Source organism: Hoplias malabaricus, chromosome 7 (genome assembly GCF_029633855.1).
Source record: "Hoplias malabaricus isolate fHopMal1 chromosome 7, fHopMal1.hap1, whole genome shotgun sequence".
Taxonomy (NCBI): Eukaryota; Metazoa; Chordata; class Actinopteri; order Characiformes; family Erythrinidae; genus Hoplias; species Hoplias malabaricus.
Window position 1 is genome coordinate 4,069,898 of NC_089806.1, and position 17,034 is coordinate 4,086,931.

Genomic DNA, 17,034 nt, shown 5'->3' on the forward strand with positions numbered 1-17,034 from the left:
TTCTTCTCCCGTCTCTCCCTGCTGTCCTCCTGAGGCCAACTGGAGCTTTGCACCCTTCATCCTGATGGAACAGGCGGATGCGAAAACTGCTTGAGTGCCTCTTGCCAGGCCCAGCGTCCAAGGAGTCCTAATCCTGCGCGTGGACAGAAAACATCCTTGAGCTCTCCGCTCCATAAGACAGGTGCATTTCCATTTGCAGCGCTGGCTGGCCCACTCTATGTCTGCAAGAGGGCTTTGGATGAAGGCCAGGCCTGCCAGCCGCACAAAAGAGCGGCTGCTGGTCCCGAAGGCGAGCACTACCCGCTCGCAGCGAGAGCCTGCCGTGACCCGGATTCGAACCGGGGTTGCTGCGGCCACAACGCAGAGTACTAACCACTATACGATCACGGCGCGCCACCGCTCAAGCCGCACCCGGCCTCCTCCCTTCCTTGGTGGAATGCTTCCCTGCTGACAAGAAGGCATTTCCTTGGCAAACAGACAGAACGCTCTTCCCTTCCCCTTTGTGGACTTGGCATTTCACATCAAACGGCAGCCATGACGGTGCGCCGTAACCATCTACCAAGACGCGAGTCTTCCGTGGCACTGGGAATTTACCGCCACCGCGGCTCGTATTCCAAATCAGAACAGATGTGCAGGGAACTCATGATTTGCACGTGGTGGCAGGGTGGTTTAGAGATTAGCTTAAGGGGCGCGTAGCAGCAAAAGGAAAGATGGCGTGAGCTGAACGGCACCCTACTAGTATTTAAAAACGGCGCTGCCCCGTGTGAGGATCGAACTCACGACCTTCAGATTATGAGACTGACGCGCTACCTACTGCGCTAACGAGGCCACCAAGGAGCTGAGATTCTCCAAAGTCAGCCCGTTGTCAGTTGCCTGTCTCAGGTTTTCGCCAACGCCCGCATTTCAGGACTGTTCTTTACAGGTTCCACACTTTCTTTGCACCCTGACTTCACAAGCGCTAAAGTGCTTATCAACCACCAAACGCACAAAGCAAAAAGTGCGAGCCAGCCAGGAGTCGAACCTAGAATCTTCTGATCCGTAGTCAGACGCGTTATCCATTGCGCCACTGGCCCCTTGCTCTGGTCTCTCCGCGTGGCATTTGCTTTACGTAAGGGAGACAACGGCCACGCCTCACTTGGGGAGGGAGAAGCAGAGCGCCTCCTAAAACTTTGTCTGTACGTGACGTCCAAGCCGCGCTGCAAAAGCACCAACCCCGCTTCTGTACAGGCTCGGAACACTTCGCTCAAAGCTTAAGTCCATTCCCATACCGGGAGTCGAACCCGGGCCGCCTGGGTGAAAACCAGGAATCCTGACCGCTAGACCATATGGGAAGCTTGCACTGCCCTCGGCTAGCCACCATGACCAATTTGTTACCTTCTTCTTCTCCCGTCTCTCCCTGCTGTCCTCCTGAGGCCAACTGGAGCTTTGCACCCTTCATCCTGATGGAACAGGCGGATGCGAAAACTGCTTGAGTGCCTCTTGCCAGGCCCAGCGTCCAAGGAGTCCTAATCCTGCGCGTGGACAGAAAACATCCTTGAGCTCTCCGCTCCATAAGACAGGTGCATTTCCATTTGCAGCGCTGGCTGGCCCACTCTATGTCTGCAAGAGGGCTTTGGATGAAGGCCAGGCCTGCCAGCCGCACAAAAGAGCGGCTGCTGGTCCCGAAGGCGAGCACTACCCGCTCGCAGGGAGAGCCTGCCGTGACCCGGATTCGAACCGGGGTTGCTGCGGCCACAACGCAGAGTACTAACCACTATACGATCACGGCGCGCCACCGCTCAAGCCGCACCCGGCCTCCTCCCTTCCTTGGTGGAATGCTTCCCTGCTGACAAGAAGGCATTTCCTTGGCAAACAGACAGAACGCTCTTCCCTTCCCCTTTGCGGACTTGGCATTTCACATCAAACGGCAGCCATGACGGTGCGCCGTAACCATCTACCAAGACGCGAGTCTTCCGTGGCACTGGGAATTTACCGCCACCGCGGCTCGTATTCCAAATCAGAACAGATGTGCAGGGAACTCATGATTTGCACGTGGTGGCAGGGTGGTTTAGAGATTAGCTTAAGGGGCGCGTAGCAGCAAAAGGAAAGATGGCGTGAGCTGAACGGCACCCTACTAGTATTTAAAAACGGCGCTGCCCCGTGTGAGGATCGAACTCACGACCTTCAGATTATGAGACTGACGCGCTACCTACTGCGCTAACGAGGCCACCAAGGAGCTGAGATTCTCCAAAGTCAGCCCGTTGTCAGTTGCCTGTCTCAGGTTTTCGCCAACGCCCGCATTTCAGGACTGTTCTTTACAGGTTCCACACTTTCTTTGCACCCTGACTTCACAAGCGCTAAAGTGCTTATCAACCACCAAACGCACAAAGCAAAAAGTGCGAGCCAGCCAGGAGTCGAACCTAGAATCTTCTGATCCGTAGTCAGACGCGTTATCCATTGCGCCACTGGCCCCTTGCTCTGGTCTCTCCGCGTGGCATTTGCTTTACGTAAGGGAGACAACGGCCACGCCTCACTTGGGGAGGGAGAAGCAGAGCGCCTCCTAAAACTTTGTCTGTACGTGACGTCCAAGCCGCGCTGCAAAAGCACCAACCCCGCTTCTGTACAGGCTCGGAACACTTCGCTCAAAGCTTAAGTCCATTCCCATACCGGGAGTCGAACCCGGGCCGCCTGGGTGAAAACCAGGAATCCTGACCGCTAGACCATATGGGAAGCTTGCACTGCCCTCGGCTGGCCACCATGACCAATTTGTTACCTTCTTCTTCTCCCGTCTCTCCCTGCTGTCCTCCTGAGGCCAACTGGAGCTTTGCACCCTTCATCCTGATGGAACAGGCGGATGCGAAAACTGCTTGAGTGCCTCTTGCCAGGCCCAGCGTCCAAGGAGTCCTAATCCTGCGCGTGGACAGAAAACATCCTTGAGCTCTCCGCTCCATAAGACAGGTGCATTTCCATTTGCAGCGCTGGCTGGCCCACTCTATGTCTGCAAGAGGGCTTTGGATGAAGGCCAGGCCTGCCAGCCGCACAAAAGAGGGGCTGCTGGTCCCGAAGGCGAGCACTACCCGCTCGCAGGGAGAGCCTGCCGTGACCCGGATTCAAACCGGGGTTGCTGCGGCCACAACGCAGAGTACTAACCACTATACGATCACGGCGCGCCACCGCTCAAGCCGCACCTGGCCTCCTCCCTTCCTTGGTGGAATGCTTCCCTGCTGACAAGAAGGCATTTCCTTGGCAAACAGACAGAACGCTCTTCCCTTCCCCTTTGCGGACTTGGCATTTCACATCAAACGGCAGCCATGACGGTGCGCCGTAACCATCTACCAAGACGCGAGTCTTCCGTGGCACTGGGAATTTACCGCCACCGCGGCTCGTATTCCAAATCAGAACAGATGTGCAGGGAACTCATGATTTGCACGTGGTGGCAGGGTGGTTTAGAGATTAGCTTAAGGGGCGCGTAGCAGCAAAAGGAAAGATGGCGTGAGCTGAACGGCACCCTACTAGTATTTAAAAACGGCGCTGCCCCGTGTGAGGATCGAACTCACGACCTTCAGATTATGAGACTGACGCGCTACCTACTGCGCTAACGAGGCCACCAAGGAGCTGAGATTCTCCAAAGTCAGCCCGTTGTCAGTTGCCTGTCTCAGGTTTTCGCCAACGCCCGCATTTCAGGACTGTTCTTTACAGGTTCCACACTTTCTTTGCACCCTGACTTCACAAGCGCTAAAGTGCTTATCAACCACCAAACGCACAAAGCAAAAAGTGCGAGCCAGCCAGGAGTCGAACCTAGAATCTTCTGATCCGTAGTCAGACGCGTTATCCATTGCGCCACTGGCCCCTTGCTCTGGTCTCTCCGCGTGGCATTTGCTTTACGTAAGGGAGACAACGGCCACGCCTCACTTGGGGAGGGAGAAGCAGAGCGCCTCCTAAAACTTTGTCTGTACGTGACGTCCAAGCCGCGCTGCAAAAGCACCAACCCCGCTTCTGTACAGGCTCGGAACACTTCGCTCAAAGCTTAAGTCCATTCCCATACCGGGAGTCGAACCCGGGCCGCCTGGGTGAAAACCAGGAATCCTGACCGCTAGACCATATGGGAAGCTTGCACTGCCCTCGGCTGGCCACCATGACCAATTTGTTACCTTCTTCTTCTCCCGTCTCTCCCTGCTGTCCTCCTGAGGCCAACTGGAGCTTTGCACCCTTCATCCTGATGGAACAGGCGGATGCGAAAACTGCTTGAGTGCCTCTTGCCAGGCCCAGCGTCCAAGGAGTCCTAATCCTGCGCGTGGACAGAAAACATCCTTGAGCTCTCCGCTCCATAAGACAGGTGCATTTCCATTTGCAGCGCTGGCTGGCCCACTCTATGTCTGCAAGAGGGCTTTGGATGAAGGCCAGGCCTGCCAGCCGCACAAAAGAGGGGCTGCTGGTCCCGAAGGCGAGCACTACCCGCTCGCAGGGAGAGCCTGCCGTGACCCGGATTCGAACCGGGGTTGCTGCGGCCACAACGCAGAGTACTAACCACTATACGATCACGGCGCGCCACCGCTCAAGCCGCACCTGGCCTCCTCCCTTCCTTGGTGGAATGCTTCCCTGCTGACAAGAAGGCATTTCCTTGGCAAACAGACAGAACGCTCTTCCCTTCCCCTTTGCGGACTTGGCATTTCACATCAAACGGCAGCCATGACGGTGCGCCGTAACCATCTACCAAGACGCGAGTCTTCCGTGGCACTGGGAATTTACCGCCACCGCGGCTCGTATTCCAAATCAGAACAGATGTGCAGGGAACTCATGATTTGCACGTGGTGGCAGGGTGGTTTAGAGATTAGCTTAAGGGGCGCGTAGCAGCAAAAGGAAAGATGGCGTGAGCTGAACGGCACCCTACTAGTATTTAAAAACGGCGCTGCCCCGTGTGAGGATCGAACTCACGACCTTCAGATTATGAGACTGACGCGCTACCTACTGCGCTAACGAGGCCACCAAGGAGCTGAGATTCTCCAAAGTCAGCCCGTTGTCAGTTGCCTGTCTCAGGTTTTCGCCAACGCCCGCATTTCAGGACTGTTCTTTACAGGTTCCACACTTTCTTTGCACCCTGACTTCACAAGCGCTAAAGTGCTTATCAACCACCAAACGCACAAAGCAAAAAGTGCGAGCCAGCCAGGAGTCGAACCTAGAATCTTCTGATCCGTAGTCAGACGCGTTATCCATTGCGCCACTGGCCCCTTGCTCTGGTCTCTCCGCGTGGCATTTGCTTTACGTAAGGGAGACAACGGCCACGCCTCACTTGGGGAGGGAGAAGCAGAGCGCCTCCTAAAACTTTGTCTGTACGTGACGTCCAAGCCGCGCTGCAAAAGCACCAACCCCGCTTCTGTACAGGCTCGGAACACTTCGCTCAAAGCTTAAGTCCATTCCCATACCGGGAGTCGAACCCGGGCCGCCTGGGTGAAAACCAGGAATCCTGACCGCTAGACCATATGGGAAGCTTGCACTGCCCTCGGCTGGCCACCATGACCAATTTGTTACCTTCTTCTTCTCCCGTCTCTCCCTGCTGTCCTCCTGAGGCCAACTGGAGCTTTGCACCCTTCATCCTGATGGAACAGGCGGATGCGAAAACTGCTTGAGTGCCTCTTGCCAGGCCCAGCGTCCAAGGAGTCCTAATCCTGCGCGTGGACAGAAAACATCCTTGAGCTCTCCGCTCCATAAGACAGGTGCATTTCCATTTGCAGCGCTGGCTGGCCCACTCTATGTCTGCAAGAGGGCTTTGGATGAAGGCCAGGCCTGCCAGCCGCACAAAAGAGCGGCTGCTGGTCCCGAAGGCGAGCACTACCCGCTCGCAGCGAGAGCCTGCCGTGACCCGGATTCGAACCGGGGTTGCTGCGGCCACAACGCAGAGTACTAACCACTATACGATCACGGCGCGCCACCGCTCAAGCCGCACCCGGCCTCCTCCCTTCCTTGGTGGAATGCTTCCCTGCTGACAAGAAGGCATTTCCTTGGCAAACAGACAGAACGCTCTTCCCTTCCCCTTTGTGGACTTGGCATTTCACATCAAACGGCAGCCATGACGGTGCGCCGTAACCATCTACCAAGACGCGAGTCTTCCGTGGCACTGGGAATTTACCGCCACCGCGGCTCGTATTCCAAATCAGAACAGATGTGCAGGGAACTCATGATTTGCACGTGGTGGCAGGGTGGTTTAGAGATTAGCTTAAGGGGCGCGTAGCAGCAAAAGGAAAGATGGCGTGAGCTGAACGGCACCCTACTAGTATTTAAAAACGGCGCTGCCCCGTGTGAGGATCGAACTCACGACCTTCAGATTATGAGACTGACGCGCTACCTACTGCGCTAACGAGGCCACCAAGGAGCTGAGATTCTCCAAAGTCAGCCCGTTGTCAGTTGCCTGTCTCAGGTTTTCGCCAACGCCCGCATTTCAGGACTGTTCTTTACAGGTTCCACACTTTCTTTGCACCCTGACTTCACAAGCGCTAAAGTGCTTATCAACCACCAAACGCACAAAGCAAAAAGTGCGAGCCAGCCAGGAGTCGAACCTAGAATCTTCTGATCCGTAGTCAGACGCGTTATCCATTGCGCCACTGGCCCCTTGCTCTGGTCTCTCCGCGTGGCATTTGCTTTACGTAAGGGAGACAACGGCCACGCCTCACTTGGGGAGGGAGAAGCAGAGCGCCTCCTAAAACTTTGTCTGTACGTGACGTCCAAGCCGCGCTGCAAAAGCACCAACCCCGCTTCTGTACAGGCTCGGAACACTTCGCTCAAAGCTTAAGTCCATTCCCATACCGGGAGTCGAACCCGGGCCGCCTGGGTGAAAACCAGGAATCCTGACCGCTAGACCATATGGGAAGCTTGCACTGCCCTCGGCTGGCCACCATGACCAATTTGTTACCTTCTTCTTCTCCCGTCTCTCCCTGCTGTCCTCCTGAGGCCAACTGGAGCTTTGCACCCTTCATCCTGATGGAACAGGCGGATGCGAAAACTGCTTGAGTGCCTCTTGCCAGGCCCAGCGTCCAAGGAGTCCTAATCCTGCGCGTGGACAGAAAACATCCTTGAGCTCTCCGCTCCATAAGACAGGTGCATTTCCATTTGCAGCGCTGGCTGGCCCACTCTATGTCTGCAAGAGGGCTTTGGATGAAGGCCAGGCCTGCCAGCCGCACAAAAGAGCGGCTGCTGGTCCCGAAGGCGAGCACTACCCGCTCGCAGCGAGAGCCTGCCGTGACCCGGATTCGAACCGGGGTTGCTGCGGCCACAACGCAGAGTACTAACCACTATACGATCACGGCGCGCCACCGCTCAAGCCGCACCCGGCCTCCTCCCTTCCTTGGTGGAATGCTTCCCTGCTGACAAGAAGGCATTTCCTTGGCAAACAGACAGAACGCTCTTCCCTTCCCCTTTGTGGACTTGGCATTTCACATCAAACGGCAGCCATGACGGTGCGCCGTAACCATCTACCAAGACGCGAGTCTTCCGTGGCACTGGGAATTTACCGCCACCGCGGCTCGTATTCCAAATCAGAACAGATGTGCAGGGAACTCATGATTTGCACGTGGTGGCAGGGTGGTTTAGAGATTAGCTTAAGGGGCGCGTAGCAGCAAAAGGAAAGATGGCGTGAGCTGAACGGCACCCTACTAGTATTTAAAAACGGCGCTGCCCCGTGTGAGGATCGAACTCACGACCTTCAGATTATGAGACTGACGCGCTACCTACTGCGCTAACGAGGCCACCAAGGAGCTGAGATTCTCCAAAGTCAGCCCGTTGTCAGTTGCCTGTCTCAGGTTTTCGCCAACGCCCGCATTTCAGGACTGTTCTTTACAGGTTCCACACTTTCTTTGCACCCTGACTTCACAAGCGCTAAAGTGCTTATCAACCACCAAACGCACAAAGCAAAAAGTGCGAGCCAGCCAGGAGTCGAACCTAGAATCTTCTGATCCGTAGTCAGACGCGTTATCCATTGCGCCACTGGCCCCTTGCTCTGGTCTCTCCGCGTGGCATTTGCTTTACGTAAGGGAGACAACGGCCACGCCTCACTTGGGGAGGGAGAAGCAGAGCGCCTCCTAAAACTTTGTCTGTACGTGACGTCCAAGCCGCGCTGCAAAAGCACCAACCCCGCTTCTGTACAGGCTCGGAACACTTCGCTCAAAGCTTAAGTCCATTCCCATACCGGGAGTCGAACCCGGGCCGCCTGGGTGAAAACCAGGAATCCTAACCGCTAGACCATATGGGAAGCTAGCACTGCCCTCGGCTGGCCACCATGACCAATTTGTTACCTTCTTCTTCTCCCGTCTCTCCCTGCTGTCCTCCTGAGGCCAACTGGAGCTTTGCACCCTTCATCCTGATGGAACAGGCGGATGCGAAAACTGCTTGAGTGCCTCTTGCCAGGCCCAGCGTCCAAGGAGTCCTAATCCTGCGCGTGGACAGAAAACATCCTTGAGCTCTCCGCTCCATAAGACAGGTGCATTTCCATTTGCAGCGCTGGCTGGCCCACTCTATGTCTGCAAGAGGGCTTTGGATGAAGGCCAGGCCTGCCAGCCGCACAAAAGAGCGGCTGCTGGTCCCGAAGGCGAGCACTACCCGCTCGCAGCGAGAGCCTGCTGTGACCCGGACTCGAACCGGGGTTGCTGCGGCCACAACGCAGAGTACTAAACACTATACGATCACGGCGCGCCACCGCTCAAGCCGCACCCGGCCTCCTCCCTTCCTTGGTGGAATGCTTCCCTGCTGACAAGAAGGCATTTCCTTGGCAAACAGACAGAACGCTCTTCCCTTCCCCTTTGTGGACTTGGCATTTCACATCAAACGGCAGCCATGACGGTGCGCCGTAACCATCTACCAAGACGCGAGTCTTCCGTGGCACTGGGAATTTACCGCCACCGCGGCTCGTATTCCAAATCAGAACAGATGTGCAGGGAACTCATGATTTGCACGTGGTGGCAGGGTGGTTTAGAGATTAGCTTAAGGGGCGCGTAGCAGCAAAAGGAAAGATGGCGTGAGCTGAACGGCACCCTACTAGTATTTAAAAACGGCGCTGCCCCGTGTGAGGATCGAACTCACGACCTTCAGATTATGAGACTGACGCGCTACCTACTGCGCTAACGAGGCCACCAAGGAGCTGAGATTCTCCAAAGTCAGCCCGTTGTCAGTTGCCTGTCTCAGGTTTTCGCCAACGCCCGCATTTCAGGACTGTTCTTTACAGGTTCCACACTTTCTTTGCACCCTGACTTCACAAGCGCTAAAGTGCTTATCAACCACCAAACGCACAAAGCAAAAAGTGCGAGCCAGCCAGGAGTCGAACCTAGAATCTTCTGATCCGTAGTCAGACGCGTTATCCATTGCGCCACTGGCCCCTTGCTCTGGTCTCTCCGCGTGGCATTTGCTTTACGTAAGGGAGACAACGGCCACGCCTCACTTGGGGAGGGAGAAGCAGAGCGCCTCCTAAAACTTTGTCTGTACGTGACGTCCAAGCCGCGCTGCAAAAGCACCAACCCCGCTTCTGTACAGGCTCGGAACACTTCGCTCAAAGCTTAAGTCCATTCCCATACCAGGAGTCGAACCCGGGCCCCCTGGGTGAAAACCAGGAATCCTAACCGCTAGACCATATGGGAAGCTTGCACTGCCCTTGGCTGGCCACCATGACCAATTTGTTACCTTCTTCTTCTCCCGTCTCTCCCTGCTGTCCTCCTGAGGCCAACTGGAGCTTTGCACCCTTCATCCTGATGGAACAGGCGGATGCGAAAACTGCTTGATTGCCTCTTGCCAGGCCCAGCGTCCAAGGAGTCCTAATCCTGCGCGTGGACAGAAAACATCCTTGAGCTCTCCGCTCCATAAGACAGGTGCATTTCCATTTGCAGCGCTGGCTGGCCCACTCTATGTCTGCAAGAGGGCTTTGGATGAAGGCCAGGCCTGCCAGCCGCACAAAAGAGCGGCTGCTGGTCCCGAAGGCGAGCACTACCCGCTCGCAGCGAGAGCCTGCCGTGACCCGGATTCGAACCGGGGTTGCTGCGGCCACAACGCAGAGTACTAAACACTATACGATCACGGCGCGCCACCGCTCAAGCCGCACCCGGCCTCCTCCCTTCCTTGGTGGAATGCTTCCCTGCTGACAAGAAGGCATTTCCTTGGCAAACAGACAGAACGCTCTTCCCTTCCCCTTTGTGGACTTGGCATTTCACATCAAACGGCAGCCATGACGGTGCGCCGTAACCATCTACCAAGACGCGAGTCTTCCGTGGCACTGGGAATTTACCGCCACCGCGGCTCGTATTCCAAATCAGAACAGATGTGCAGGGAACTCATGATTTGCACGTGGTGGCAGGGTGGTTTAGAGATTAGCTTAAGGGGCGCGTAGCAGCAAAAGGAAAGATGGCGTGAGCTGAACGGCACCCTACTAGTATTTAAAAACGGCGCTGCCCCGTGTGAGGATCGAACTCACGACCTTCAGATTATGAGACTGACGCGCTACCTACTGCGCTAACGAGGCCACCAAGGAGCTGAGATTCTCCAAAGTCAGCCCGTTGTCAGTTGCCTGTCTCAGGTTTTCGCCAACGCCCGCATTTCAGGACTGTTCTTTACAGGTTCCACACTTTCTTTGCACCCTGACTTCACAAGCGCTAAAGTGCTTATCAACCACCAAACGCACAAAGCAAAAAGTGCGAGCCAGCCAGGAGTCGAACCTAGAATCTTCTGATCCGTAGTCAGACGCGTTATCCATTGCGCCACTGGCCCCTTGCTCTGGTCTCTCCGCGTGGCATTTGCTTTACGTAAGGGAGACAACGGCCACGCCTCACTTGGGGAGGGAGAAGCAGAGCGCCTCCTAAAACTTTGTCTGTACGTGACGTCCAAGCCGCGCTGCAAAAGCACCAACCCCGCTTCTGTACAGGCTCGGAACACTTCGCTCAAAGCTTAAGTCCATTCCCATACCAGGAGTCGAACCCGGGCCCCCTGGGTGAAAACCAGGAATCCTAACCGCTAGACCATATGGGAAGCTTGCACTGCCCTTGGCTGGCCACCATGACCAATTTGTTACCTTCTTCTTCTCCCGTCTCTCCCTGCTGTCCTCCTGAGGCCAACTGGAGCTTTGCACCCTTCATCCTGATGGAACAGGCGGATGCGAAAACTGCTTGAGTGCCTCTTGCCAGGCCCAGCGTCCAAGGAGTCCTAATCCTGCGCGTGGACAGAAAACATCCTTGAGCTCTCCGCTCCATAAGACAGGTGCATTTCCATTTGCAGCGCTGGCTGGCCCACTCTATGTCTGCAAGAGGGCTTTGGATGAAGGCCAGGCCTGCCAGCCGCACAAAAGAGCGGCTGCTGGTCCCGAAGGCGAGCACTACCCGCTCGCAGCGAGAGCCTGCCGTGACCCGGATTCGAACCGGGGTTGCTGCGGCCACAACGCAGAGTACTAAACACTATACGATCACGGCGCGCCACCGCTCAAGCCGCACCCGGCCTCCTCCCTTCCTTGGTGGAATGCTTCCCTGCTGACAAGAAGGCATTTCCTTGGCAAACAGACAGAACGCTCTTCCCTTCCCCTTTGTGGACTTGGCATTTCACATCAAACGGCAGCCATGACGGTGCGCCGTAACCATCTACCAAGACGCGAGTCTTCCGTGGCACTGGGAATTTACCGCCACCGCGGCTCGTATTCCAAATCAGAACAGATGTGCAGGGAACTCATGATTTGCACGTGGTGGCAGGGTGGTTTAGAGATTAGCTTAAGGGGCGCGTAGCAGCAAAAGGAAAGATGGCGTGAGCTGAACGGCACCCTACTAGTATTTAAAAACGGCGCTGCCCCGTGTGAGGATCGAACTCACGACCTTCAGATTATGAGACTGACGCGCTACCTACTGCGCTAACGAGGCCACCAAGGAGCTGAGATTCTCCAAAGTCAGCCCGTTGTCAGTTGCCTGTCTCAGGTTTTCGCCAACGCCCGCATTTCAGGACTGTTCTTTACAGGTTCCACACTTTCTTTGCACCCTGACTTCACAAGCGCTAAAGTGCTTATCAACCACCAAACGCACAAAGCAAAAAGTGCGAGCCAGCCAGGAGTCGAACCTAGAATCTTCTGATCCGTAGTCAGACGCGTTATCCATTGCGCCACTGGCCCCTTGCTCTGGTCTCTCCGCGTGGCATTTGCTTTACGTAAGGGAGACAACGGCCACGCCTCACTTGGGGAGGGAGAAGCAGAGCGCCTCCTAAAACTTTGTCTGTACGTGACGTCCAAGCCGCGCTGCAAAAGCACCAACCCCGCTTCTGTACAGGCTCGGAACACTTCGCTCAAAGCTTAAGTCCATTCCCATACCGGGAGTCGAACCCGGGCCGCCTGGGTGAAAACCAGGAATCCTAACCGCTAGACCATATGGGAAGCTTGCACTGCCCTCGGCTGGCCACCATGACCAATTTGTTACCTTCTTCTTCTCCCGTCTCTCCCTGCTGTCCTCCTGAGGCCAACTGGAGCTTTGCACCCTTCATCCTGATGGAACAGGCGGATGCGAAAACTGCTTGAGTGCCTCTTGCCAGGCCCAGCGTCCAAGGAGTCCTAATCCTGCGCGTGGACAGAAAACATCCTTGAGCTCTCCGCTCCATAAGACAGGTGCATTTCCATTTGCAGCGCTGGCTGGCCCACTCTATGTCTGCAAGAGGGCTTTGGATGAAGGCCAGGCCTGCCAGCCGCACAAAAGAGCAGCTGCTGGTCCCGAAGGCGAGCACTACCCGCTCGCAGCGAGAGCCTGCCGTGACCCGGATTCGAACCGGGGTTGCTGCGGCCACAACGCAGAGTACTAACCACTAAACGATCACGGCGCGCCACCGCTCAAGCCACACCCGGCCTCCTCCCTTCCTTGGTGGAATGCTTCCCTGCTGACAAGAAGGCATTTCCTTGGCAAACAGACAGAACGCTCTTCCCTTCCCCTTTGTGGACTTGGCATTTCACATCAAACGGCAGCCATGACGGTGCGCCGTAACCATCTACCAAGACGCGAGTCTTCCGTGGCACTGGGAATTTACCGCCACCGCAGCTCGTATTCCAAATCAGAACAGATGTGCAGGGAACTCATGATTTGCACGTGGTGGCAGGGTGGTTTAGAGATTAGCTTAAGGGGCGCGTAGCAGCAAAAGGAAAGATGGCGTGAGCTGAACGGCACCCTACTAGTATTTAAAAACGGCGCTGCCCCGTGTGAGGATCGAACTCACGACCTTCAGATTATGAGACTGACGCGCTACCTACTGCGCTAACGAGGCCACCAAGGAGCTGAGATTCTCCAAAGTCAGCCCGTTGTCAGTTGCCTGTCTCAGGTTTTCGCCAACGCCCGCATTTCAGGACTGTTCTTTACAGGTTCCACACTTTCTTTGCACCCTGACTTCACAAGCGCTAAAGTGCTTATCAACCACCAAACGCACAAAGCAAAAAGTGCGAGCCAGCCAGGAGTCGAACCTAGAATCTTCTGATCCGTAGTCAGACGCGTTATCCATTGCGCCACTGGCCCCTTGCTCTGGTCTCTCCGCGTGGCATTTGCTTTACGTAAGGGAGACAACGGCCACGCCTCACTTGGGGAGGGAGAAGCAGAGCGCCTCCTAAAACTTTGTCTGTACGTGACGTCCAAGCCGCGCTGCAAAAGCACCAACCCCGCTTCTGTACAGGCTCGGAACACTTCGCTCAAAGCTTAAGTCCATTCCCATACCAGGAGTCGAACCCGGGCCCCCTGGGTGAAAACCAGGAATCCTAACCGCTAGACCATATGGGAAGCTTGCACTGCCCTCGGCTGGCCACCATGACCAATTTGTTACCTTCTTCTTCTCCCGTCTCTCCCTGCTGTCCTCCTGAGGCCAACTGGAGCTTTGCACCCTTCATCCTGATGGAACAGGCGGATGCGAAAACTGCTTGAGTGCCTCTTGCCAGGCCCAGCGTCCAAGGAGTCCTAATCCTGCGCGTGGACAGAAAACATCCTTGAGCTCTCCGCTCCATAAGACAGGTGCATTTCCATTTGCAGCGCTGGCTGGCCCACTCTATGTCTGCAAGAGGGCTTTGGATGAAGGCCAGGCCTGCCAGCCGCACAAAAGAGCGGCTGCTGGTCCCGAAGGCGAGCACTACCCGCTCGCAGCGAGAGCCTGCCGTGACCCGGATTCGAACCGGGGTTGCTGCGGCCACAACGCAGAGTACTAAACACTATACGATCACGGCGCGCCACCGCTCAAGCCGCACCCGGCCTCCTCCCTTCCTTGGTGGAATGCTTCCCTGCTGACAAGAAGGCATTTCCTTGGCAAACAGACAGAACGCTCTTCCCTTCCCCTTTGTGGACTTGGCATTTCACATCAAACGGCAGCCATGACGGTGCGCCGTAACCATCTACCAAGACGCGAGTCTTCCGTGGCACTGGGAATTTACCGCCACCGCGGCTCGTATTCCAAATCAGAACAGATGTGCAGGGAACTCATGATTTGCACGTGGTGGCAGGGTGGTTTAGAGATTAGCTTAAGGGGCGCGTAGCAGCAAAAGGAAAGATGGCGTGAGCTGAACGGCACCCTACTAGTATTTAAAAACGGCGCTGCCCCGTGTGAGGATCGAACTCACGACCTTCAGATTATGAGACTGACGCGCTACCTACTGCGCTAACGAGGCCACCAAGGAGCTGAGATTCTCCAAAGTCAGCCCGTTGTCAGTTGCCTGTCTCAGGTTTTCGCCAACGCCCGCATTTCAGGACTGTTCTATACAGGTTCCACACTTTCTTTGCACCCTGACTTCACAAGCGCTAAAGTGCTTATCAACCACCAAACGCACAAAGCAAAAAGTGCGAGCCAGCCAGGAGTCGAACCTAGAATCTTCTGATCCGTAGTCAGACGCGTTATCCATTGCGCCACTGGCCCCTTGCTCTGGTCTCTCCGCGTGGCATTTGCTTTACGTAAGGGAGACAACGGCCACGCCTCACTTGGGGAGGGAGAAGCAGAGCGCCTCCTTAAACTTTGTCTGTACGTGACGTCCAAGCCGCGCTGCAAAAGCACCAACCCCGCTTCTGTACAGGCTCGGAACACTTCGCTCAAAGCTTAAGTCCATTCCCATACCGGGAGTCGAACCCGGGCCGCCTGGATGAAAACCAGGAATCCTAACCGCTAGACCATATGGGAAGCTTGCACTGCCCTTGGCTGGCCACCATGACCAATTTGTTACCTTCTTCTTCTCCCGTCTCTCCCTGCTGTCCTCCTGAGGCCAACTGGAGCTTTGCACCCTTCATCCTGATGGAACAGGCGGATGCGAAAACTGCTTGAGTGCCTCTTGCCAGGCCCAGCGTCCAAGGAGTCCTAATCCTGCGCGTGGACAGAAAACATCCTTGAGCTCTCCGCTCCATAAGACAGGTGCATTTCCATTTGCAGCGCTGGCTGGCCCACTCTATGTCTGCAAGAGGGCTTTGGATGAAGGCCAGGCCTGCCAGCCGCACAAAAGAGCTGCTGCTGGTCCCGAAGGCGAGCACTACCCGCTCGCAGCGAGAGCCTGCCGTGACCCGGATTCGAACCGGGGTTGCTGCGGCCACAACGCAGAGTACTAACCACTATACGATCACGGCGCGCCACCGCTCAAGCCGCACCCGGCCTCCTCCCTTCCTTGGTGGAATGCTTCCCTGCTGACAAGAAGGCATTTCCTTGGCAAACAGACAGAACGCTCTTCCCTTCCCCTTTGTGGACTTGGCATTTCACATCAAACGGCAGCCATGACGGTGCGCCGTAACCATCTACCAAGACGCGAGTCTTCCGTGGCACTGGGAATTTACCGCCACCGCGGCTCGTATTCCAAATCAGAACAGATGTGCAGGGAACTCATGATTTGCACGTGGTGGCAGGGTGGTTTAGAGATTAGCTTAAGGGGCGCGTAGCAGCAAAAGGAAAGATGGCGTGAGCTGAACGGCACCCTACTAGTATTTAAAAACAGCGCTGCCCCGTGTGAGGATCGAACTCACGACCTTCAGATTATGAGACTGACGCGCTACCTACTGCGCTAACGAGGCCACCAAGGAGCTGAGATTCTCCAAAGTCAGCCCGTTGTCAGTTGCCTGTCTCAGGTTTTCGCCAACGCCCGCATTTCAGGACTGTTCTTTACAGGTTCCACACTTTCTTTGCACCCTGACTTCACAAGCGCTAAAGTGCTTATCAACCACCAAACGCACAAAGCAAAAAGTGCGAGCCAGCCAGGAGTCGAACCTAGAATCTTCTGATCCGTAGTCAGACGCGTTATCCATTGCGCCACTGGCCCCTTGCTCTGGTCTCTCCGCGTGGCATTTGCTTTACGTAAGGGAGACAACGGCCACGCCTCACTTGGGGAGGGAGAAGCAGAGCGCCTCCTAAAACTTTGTCTGTACGTGACGTCCAAGCCGCGCTGCAAAAGCACCAACCCCGCTTCTGTACAGGCTCGGAACACTTCGCTCAAAGCTTAAGTCCATTCCCATACCAGGAGTCGAACCCGGGCCCCCTGGGTGAAAACCAGGAATCCTAACCGCTAGACCATATGGGAAGCTTGCACTGCCCTCGGCTGGCCACCATGACCAATTTGTTACCTTCTTCTTCTCCCGTCTCTCCCTGCTGTCCTCCTGAGGCCAACTGGAGCTTTGCACCCTTCATCCTGATGGAACAGGCGGATGCGAAAACTGCTTGAGTGCCTCTTGCCAGGCCCAGCGTCCAAGGAGTCCTAATCCTGCGCGTGGACAGAAAACATCCTTGAGCTCTCCGCTCCATAAGACAGGTGCATTTCCATTTGCAGCGCTGGCTGGCCCACTCTATGTCTGCAAGAGGGCTTTGGATGAAGGCCAGGCCTGCCAGCCGCACAAAAGAGCGGCTGCTGGTCCCGAAGGCGAGCACTACCCGCTCGCAGCGAGAGCCTGCCGTGACCCGGATTCGAACCGGGGTTGCTGCGGCCACAACGCAGAGTACTAAACACTATACGATCACGGCGCGCCACCGCTCAAGCCGCACCCGGCCTCCTCCCTTCCTTGGTGGAATGCTTCCCTGCTGACAAGAAGGCATTTCCTTGGCAAACAGACAGAACGCTCTTCCCTTCCC

The 17,034-nt window shown here is 55.9% G+C and overlaps 43 non-coding genes across 43 annotated transcripts; all 43 read right to left on the minus strand.

The window, feature by feature from the left end:
* Window positions 1-318: 318 nt before the first annotated feature.
* Window positions 319-390, minus strand: trnah-gug (transfer RNA histidin (anticodon GUG)). Its single transcript has one exon. It is a non-coding gene; the product is annotated as a tRNA-His (tRNA).
* A 365-nt stretch (window positions 391-755) lies between these two features.
* Window positions 756-828, minus strand: trnam-cau (transfer RNA methionine (anticodon CAU)). The gene has a single exon. It is a non-coding gene; the product is annotated as a tRNA-Met (tRNA).
* A 172-nt stretch (window positions 829-1,000) lies between these two features.
* On the minus strand, window positions 1,001-1,073 carry trnar-acg (transfer RNA arginine (anticodon ACG)). The gene has a single exon. It is a non-coding gene; the product is annotated as a tRNA-Arg (tRNA).
* Window positions 1,074-1,259: 186 nt separating this feature from the next.
* On the minus strand, window positions 1,260-1,331 carry trnae-uuc (transfer RNA glutamic acid (anticodon UUC)). The gene has a single exon. It is a non-coding gene; the product is annotated as a tRNA-Glu (tRNA).
* A 365-nt stretch (window positions 1,332-1,696) lies between these two features.
* trnah-gug (transfer RNA histidin (anticodon GUG)) lies at window positions 1,697-1,768 on the minus strand. Its single transcript has one exon. It is a non-coding gene; the product is annotated as a tRNA-His (tRNA).
* A 365-nt stretch (window positions 1,769-2,133) lies between these two features.
* trnam-cau (transfer RNA methionine (anticodon CAU)) lies at window positions 2,134-2,206 on the minus strand. Its single transcript has one exon. It is a non-coding gene; the product is annotated as a tRNA-Met (tRNA).
* A 172-nt stretch (window positions 2,207-2,378) lies between these two features.
* On the minus strand, window positions 2,379-2,451 carry trnar-acg (transfer RNA arginine (anticodon ACG)). Its single transcript has one exon. It is a non-coding gene; the product is annotated as a tRNA-Arg (tRNA).
* A 186-nt stretch (window positions 2,452-2,637) lies between these two features.
* On the minus strand, window positions 2,638-2,709 carry trnae-uuc (transfer RNA glutamic acid (anticodon UUC)). Its single transcript has one exon. It is a non-coding gene; the product is annotated as a tRNA-Glu (tRNA).
* A 365-nt stretch (window positions 2,710-3,074) lies between these two features.
* On the minus strand, window positions 3,075-3,146 carry trnah-gug (transfer RNA histidin (anticodon GUG)). The gene has a single exon. It is a non-coding gene; the product is annotated as a tRNA-His (tRNA).
* Window positions 3,147-3,511: 365 nt separating this feature from the next.
* trnam-cau (transfer RNA methionine (anticodon CAU)) lies at window positions 3,512-3,584 on the minus strand. Its single transcript has one exon. It is a non-coding gene; the product is annotated as a tRNA-Met (tRNA).
* A 172-nt stretch (window positions 3,585-3,756) lies between these two features.
* Window positions 3,757-3,829, minus strand: trnar-acg (transfer RNA arginine (anticodon ACG)). Its single transcript has one exon. It is a non-coding gene; the product is annotated as a tRNA-Arg (tRNA).
* Window positions 3,830-4,015: 186 nt separating this feature from the next.
* Window positions 4,016-4,087, minus strand: trnae-uuc (transfer RNA glutamic acid (anticodon UUC)). Its single transcript has one exon. It is a non-coding gene; the product is annotated as a tRNA-Glu (tRNA).
* A 365-nt stretch (window positions 4,088-4,452) lies between these two features.
* trnah-gug (transfer RNA histidin (anticodon GUG)) lies at window positions 4,453-4,524 on the minus strand. The gene has a single exon. It is a non-coding gene; the product is annotated as a tRNA-His (tRNA).
* A 365-nt stretch (window positions 4,525-4,889) lies between these two features.
* On the minus strand, window positions 4,890-4,962 carry trnam-cau (transfer RNA methionine (anticodon CAU)). Its single transcript has one exon. It is a non-coding gene; the product is annotated as a tRNA-Met (tRNA).
* A 172-nt stretch (window positions 4,963-5,134) lies between these two features.
* Window positions 5,135-5,207, minus strand: trnar-acg (transfer RNA arginine (anticodon ACG)). The gene has a single exon. It is a non-coding gene; the product is annotated as a tRNA-Arg (tRNA).
* Window positions 5,208-5,393: 186 nt separating this feature from the next.
* Window positions 5,394-5,465, minus strand: trnae-uuc (transfer RNA glutamic acid (anticodon UUC)). Its single transcript has one exon. It is a non-coding gene; the product is annotated as a tRNA-Glu (tRNA).
* Window positions 5,466-5,830: 365 nt separating this feature from the next.
* trnah-gug (transfer RNA histidin (anticodon GUG)) lies at window positions 5,831-5,902 on the minus strand. Its single transcript has one exon. It is a non-coding gene; the product is annotated as a tRNA-His (tRNA).
* Window positions 5,903-6,267: 365 nt separating this feature from the next.
* Window positions 6,268-6,340, minus strand: trnam-cau (transfer RNA methionine (anticodon CAU)). The gene has a single exon. It is a non-coding gene; the product is annotated as a tRNA-Met (tRNA).
* Window positions 6,341-6,512: 172 nt separating this feature from the next.
* On the minus strand, window positions 6,513-6,585 carry trnar-acg (transfer RNA arginine (anticodon ACG)). Its single transcript has one exon. It is a non-coding gene; the product is annotated as a tRNA-Arg (tRNA).
* Window positions 6,586-6,771: 186 nt separating this feature from the next.
* trnae-uuc (transfer RNA glutamic acid (anticodon UUC)) lies at window positions 6,772-6,843 on the minus strand. Its single transcript has one exon. It is a non-coding gene; the product is annotated as a tRNA-Glu (tRNA).
* A 365-nt stretch (window positions 6,844-7,208) lies between these two features.
* trnah-gug (transfer RNA histidin (anticodon GUG)) lies at window positions 7,209-7,280 on the minus strand. Its single transcript has one exon. It is a non-coding gene; the product is annotated as a tRNA-His (tRNA).
* A 365-nt stretch (window positions 7,281-7,645) lies between these two features.
* Window positions 7,646-7,718, minus strand: trnam-cau (transfer RNA methionine (anticodon CAU)). Its single transcript has one exon. It is a non-coding gene; the product is annotated as a tRNA-Met (tRNA).
* A 172-nt stretch (window positions 7,719-7,890) lies between these two features.
* trnar-acg (transfer RNA arginine (anticodon ACG)) lies at window positions 7,891-7,963 on the minus strand. The gene has a single exon. It is a non-coding gene; the product is annotated as a tRNA-Arg (tRNA).
* Window positions 7,964-8,149: 186 nt separating this feature from the next.
* Window positions 8,150-8,221, minus strand: trnae-uuc (transfer RNA glutamic acid (anticodon UUC)). Its single transcript has one exon. It is a non-coding gene; the product is annotated as a tRNA-Glu (tRNA).
* An 802-nt stretch (window positions 8,222-9,023) lies between these two features.
* trnam-cau (transfer RNA methionine (anticodon CAU)) lies at window positions 9,024-9,096 on the minus strand. Its single transcript has one exon. It is a non-coding gene; the product is annotated as a tRNA-Met (tRNA).
* Window positions 9,097-9,268: 172 nt separating this feature from the next.
* trnar-acg (transfer RNA arginine (anticodon ACG)) lies at window positions 9,269-9,341 on the minus strand. Its single transcript has one exon. It is a non-coding gene; the product is annotated as a tRNA-Arg (tRNA).
* A 186-nt stretch (window positions 9,342-9,527) lies between these two features.
* Window positions 9,528-9,599, minus strand: trnae-uuc (transfer RNA glutamic acid (anticodon UUC)). The gene has a single exon. It is a non-coding gene; the product is annotated as a tRNA-Glu (tRNA).
* Window positions 9,600-10,401: 802 nt separating this feature from the next.
* trnam-cau (transfer RNA methionine (anticodon CAU)) lies at window positions 10,402-10,474 on the minus strand. Its single transcript has one exon. It is a non-coding gene; the product is annotated as a tRNA-Met (tRNA).
* A 172-nt stretch (window positions 10,475-10,646) lies between these two features.
* trnar-acg (transfer RNA arginine (anticodon ACG)) lies at window positions 10,647-10,719 on the minus strand. The gene has a single exon. It is a non-coding gene; the product is annotated as a tRNA-Arg (tRNA).
* Window positions 10,720-10,905: 186 nt separating this feature from the next.
* Window positions 10,906-10,977, minus strand: trnae-uuc (transfer RNA glutamic acid (anticodon UUC)). Its single transcript has one exon. It is a non-coding gene; the product is annotated as a tRNA-Glu (tRNA).
* An 802-nt stretch (window positions 10,978-11,779) lies between these two features.
* On the minus strand, window positions 11,780-11,852 carry trnam-cau (transfer RNA methionine (anticodon CAU)). The gene has a single exon. It is a non-coding gene; the product is annotated as a tRNA-Met (tRNA).
* A 172-nt stretch (window positions 11,853-12,024) lies between these two features.
* On the minus strand, window positions 12,025-12,097 carry trnar-acg (transfer RNA arginine (anticodon ACG)). Its single transcript has one exon. It is a non-coding gene; the product is annotated as a tRNA-Arg (tRNA).
* A 186-nt stretch (window positions 12,098-12,283) lies between these two features.
* Window positions 12,284-12,355, minus strand: trnae-uuc (transfer RNA glutamic acid (anticodon UUC)). The gene has a single exon. It is a non-coding gene; the product is annotated as a tRNA-Glu (tRNA).
* An 802-nt stretch (window positions 12,356-13,157) lies between these two features.
* On the minus strand, window positions 13,158-13,230 carry trnam-cau (transfer RNA methionine (anticodon CAU)). The gene has a single exon. It is a non-coding gene; the product is annotated as a tRNA-Met (tRNA).
* Window positions 13,231-13,402: 172 nt separating this feature from the next.
* On the minus strand, window positions 13,403-13,475 carry trnar-acg (transfer RNA arginine (anticodon ACG)). Its single transcript has one exon. It is a non-coding gene; the product is annotated as a tRNA-Arg (tRNA).
* Window positions 13,476-13,661: 186 nt separating this feature from the next.
* trnae-uuc (transfer RNA glutamic acid (anticodon UUC)) lies at window positions 13,662-13,733 on the minus strand. Its single transcript has one exon. It is a non-coding gene; the product is annotated as a tRNA-Glu (tRNA).
* Window positions 13,734-14,535: 802 nt separating this feature from the next.
* trnam-cau (transfer RNA methionine (anticodon CAU)) lies at window positions 14,536-14,608 on the minus strand. The gene has a single exon. It is a non-coding gene; the product is annotated as a tRNA-Met (tRNA).
* Window positions 14,609-14,780: 172 nt separating this feature from the next.
* Window positions 14,781-14,853, minus strand: trnar-acg (transfer RNA arginine (anticodon ACG)). The gene has a single exon. It is a non-coding gene; the product is annotated as a tRNA-Arg (tRNA).
* Window positions 14,854-15,039: 186 nt separating this feature from the next.
* trnae-uuc (transfer RNA glutamic acid (anticodon UUC)) lies at window positions 15,040-15,111 on the minus strand. Its single transcript has one exon. It is a non-coding gene; the product is annotated as a tRNA-Glu (tRNA).
* A 365-nt stretch (window positions 15,112-15,476) lies between these two features.
* On the minus strand, window positions 15,477-15,548 carry trnah-gug (transfer RNA histidin (anticodon GUG)). The gene has a single exon. It is a non-coding gene; the product is annotated as a tRNA-His (tRNA).
* A 365-nt stretch (window positions 15,549-15,913) lies between these two features.
* On the minus strand, window positions 15,914-15,986 carry trnam-cau (transfer RNA methionine (anticodon CAU)). Its single transcript has one exon. It is a non-coding gene; the product is annotated as a tRNA-Met (tRNA).
* Window positions 15,987-16,158: 172 nt separating this feature from the next.
* On the minus strand, window positions 16,159-16,231 carry trnar-acg (transfer RNA arginine (anticodon ACG)). Its single transcript has one exon. It is a non-coding gene; the product is annotated as a tRNA-Arg (tRNA).
* Window positions 16,232-16,417: 186 nt separating this feature from the next.
* trnae-uuc (transfer RNA glutamic acid (anticodon UUC)) lies at window positions 16,418-16,489 on the minus strand. Its single transcript has one exon. It is a non-coding gene; the product is annotated as a tRNA-Glu (tRNA).
* Between the last annotated feature and the right edge of the window lie 545 nt (window positions 16,490-17,034).